This window comes from Cydia fagiglandana, chromosome 7, assembly GCF_963556715.1.
Source record: "Cydia fagiglandana chromosome 7, ilCydFagi1.1, whole genome shotgun sequence".
Taxonomy (NCBI): domain Eukaryota; kingdom Metazoa; phylum Arthropoda; class Insecta; order Lepidoptera; family Tortricidae; genus Cydia; species Cydia fagiglandana.
The window spans coordinates 5,996,379-6,000,298 of NC_085938.1; positions in this window are offsets into that span (position 1 = coordinate 5,996,379).

The following is a 3,920-nucleotide window of genomic DNA, read 5'->3' on the forward strand; positions in this document are numbered from 1 at the left end:
ATACAAAACTTTAAATGTTCTTGTATGCTAAATGTCTGAAAAATAATCATAATTAAAAGATTTATTTTTTCGAAAAAAATCTTTCTCCGTGACATGAAAAAGTTGATCGACCCTAATTTAATAAGTTTCTGGGCATAAGATATTTTCGCCTGATTATAATGAGTTTGATAACTAAACCACTTTAGACGTGTGTATTATAAAGTTCTATTAATATTGTAAATATATCAATTTTGCTTATGTTTTATGCCTGTTTACTGCAACATTGCCATGTAGACATTAGAAAAAAAATAAGCCTATCTTTGGGTCATACACAGCAGGGATGCGGATGCAGGTTTTTTGACATCCGCGGATGCGGATATTTATTGGCTCACATCCGCGGATGTGGATGTCAAGATTTACTTAAAAAACTTGATTTTTTTTTTACTTAAAAAACGGCAAAAAAATATTTTAGTATTTTTTATAAAAAAAACGATGCGTATATTTGCAACATCCCTGATACACAGCTGGTGGTTAATAGTATGCTTTAAGTTTAAAATAATAGGGAGTACCCCTTTATGCAAAAAAAGGGTTCAATAACAAAATTAGGCTTTTAACCTTGGGCACCGGAGAGGCGTGAACCAAATTTATGTGTACCACCCGTTAATATCTTAAATGGACGCTGCATTGTAGATGTCGGTGGCCGATCGTAAGATCAGGCATATCGTGAAATTCCTAGGCATATCGTGAAACGTGAAAATCTTTGACTCGTTCCCTGAGTCGACGGAGCCCCGCTATGCGGGGCTCCTATTTCTGGGAAGTTTGCCCTTCGGGCATCTGAAGCAACCTAACGAACCTATCCTGCCTATATATTGGTTTAATGTGACTATCGTCAAAACATTACACAGGAACATTACGATCTGCCTGATCTTACGATCGGCCGCCGACATATACATTCCAGCGATAGATCCTTAGTTATTACTAATATGATTTTAAATTCAGGAAACAACTAAGTATAGGCAGATGAAGACCACCTATAAACAACCAGTATTTATCACAATTGTCTCGACGGCACCTCAATAGCCATTATTACGTGAAGCCGATTACCTTGATAGATAATAAGTAATAACAACCCATCGTGTTTACAAGGGCTGGGTCTTATTCATGAAGCAAAGTACCTCGCCTCACTAAAACCAGTATAAGTGTGATATTTAATTACACACAGCTGTCACAATATTTGAGATCAAGTTATACGAACGATTGAGCTGTGTTTAAAGTAAACTGCATAGGAATTAGCTGGCTTTAACTACCGTGAAAATCACTGGATAATAAGATTAATAAGACACTGACCTAACAACGAAGTTAATTATTTTCAGCCTCTAAAGTACACTTTGATACTTCGTTATCATTATCACGGAGACGATATTAGGCAAAAGTACTGCGGTCGTAAAAATACAACGTTTTAAAAGTTTATTAAACTTATAGATTGCTGGAGATACTTGACTTTTCAATGTTGATTCTTGGAGATCATATATATTTCTTAGAAATTGTATAGGTAATTGTACTTACCTTTTATTATAATATTTCATGCTATTGATGCTAGACACTTGGCAGGTTTGTAACTTACCTATCATATTTCTTCTGTATTACTTATACAGTCCATATAGGGACTCTAGGGTATAAATATAACAGCACTTAATATCACAACTCAAGTATTTCTGGTAATTCCCATCCTATATTAATGTTAATTGCAGATACCACCTTAATGGGGTAGTGAGGGTGACCTAATAACCCAGACAAGTTAATTTTCTTTAACAGTTCCGAACGGGAATAGAACTGGAACTTTGAGGAAAATATAATTTTATTTATAGCACATAACATTGTCTTCATAGTTCACACTAAGTAACTACTTCTTGAAATTCCGGAAATCGAAATTCCGTCCGTCCGTCCGAAGATAATATATAATTGAGTATTCCTTATTAAGATTATTATTATTACCTTCGATATTATTTTTAACAGCGCACCACGTTGGGCGCCATATTAAATCTACCCCTTGTCTCATTGTCAAAATAAAACTACTTCTACGTGACTAAAGTTGCGAGCAGGGCCAGCGATGTATATATATATATAGGCGTTTTTTAGATATATATCTAAAAAACGTCTATAAAGATAAACTATACATATACCTAAAGTGAAATAAATATCCAATACGAAAGAAAATGTGAACAAAGCCTCCACGTGCCTGAGGCTGGGATCTAACCAGTGTCTTCTGCATTCCCAGCTATTGATATAAAAATAAGTACTTATACCTAAATATTAGTATTTAGATTGAATTCTTGAGAACTTCATACTTATCCCCGAGCTTTCCCTGTCGCACAAAATACCTATTTATTTTATTCATTTTAGGGATAACCAAGATAACCAAGGGATAAGCGTGGCGATTATGGCATTCACCCCCCATCATGCAAGGGGGAGGCCTATGTTCAGCAGTGGACGTCTTATGGCTGAGATGATGATGATGATGAGGGATAACCAACAACTATGCAATATAATGTTACATTTAGTAGCACAAATAAAATTAACTTAACCAACGACATTATTCAGGAATGGTTGGCACAAAAAAAACGATATCATCGTGATCATATTGTACCTATTAGGAAACAAACAAGAACTTTAAATAACTGAGTATATACACTTGTATATCTGTACTATCTTTATCAAAACAAAAGTAGTGTACTAACTTGTACTCAATTCATAGATAGCCTAGACATAGAAAACTAAAAGTAAAAAGTTACAAAAACTAGATTCCTTTTTGTCTATCTAGTTTCAAGCTTGTGGTCTAGTAATTTCAACATGGACCGCTTTACTGATATAACAAAACTTCCGTAAGAGATAAAAAAGGTAATAGTGCTTTTGGTCGAAGCCACAGATTAGATAACATAAATAAAACTTAGCGAGCTAAAGACCGGAGTTTAAACTGAAAGTACGAGTACATACCTACATCACATATTCACAAACAAACATCTTATTTCGTAGAGACAACGCATTTACCTAGTTATTAAAGTTGTTATTGCCTAATACCTACGAAAACAAAACAGTTTAGGGTGAAGCTTGTTTGTTTATACACAAACAAATGTTTCTAGTTATCTCCTAAACGGTAACCCATTCAGCGCTAATCACGACTCGTTGTCGGTTTGCTTCTACGAAGCATTTCGGATACATACCGGGAAACCCATGTTATCGGCTACAATAGCGCTACGGCAGTGCTCAGCGGTGAATGTGTTAAGACCGCGTCAAAGTGGCGCTCTCATTGGGGAATTGTGTTTTCTAATAAGTAACTATTGGTTGTTGTACTAATTCCCCAACTTTTAAGTATTTGTCGCATAGAGGTTTATTTTGCTTATTTTTCGCTTTATGAACTAAACGGCAAATGGTGGCCAAATTTTTCCATGTAGGTAATTCTGCCACTTGATGGTCGACGCCGGTCGATTTTTTTAAACTTGTTCGAGGCGGGGGGTAAATACTAAAATGATAGGTACCTTAGAACGCCATTCAATCAATGATTGATATTATAATAACACTCTACCAGTAACCTCAAATTAATATCAAATCTAAATTGCATTCTTATAGTCCGAAATGCCACTTCTTGCACCTAGAGTGCAAACGCATCAGATGCTGTAATTAGGTTAGATCACTATTAAGTCATTTAAACGTAATTTTTTAGGCCGTTTAGCAAAGACAATGACACTAGAACAAATCGAGCGACTTAATTACGCACCTGTTAAATTATTACGTTAAATCATCCAAAGCAGTCATTTCATGCATGAATAATTTTCAAATAATCTATCTGGCTAGAGTAAGGAAGGAATGAAACGGTGAGTAGCTCTAGAGCGGCAATCTTATATAAATCATCGGTACCCTCTCCCCCGTATTATTTTATTATG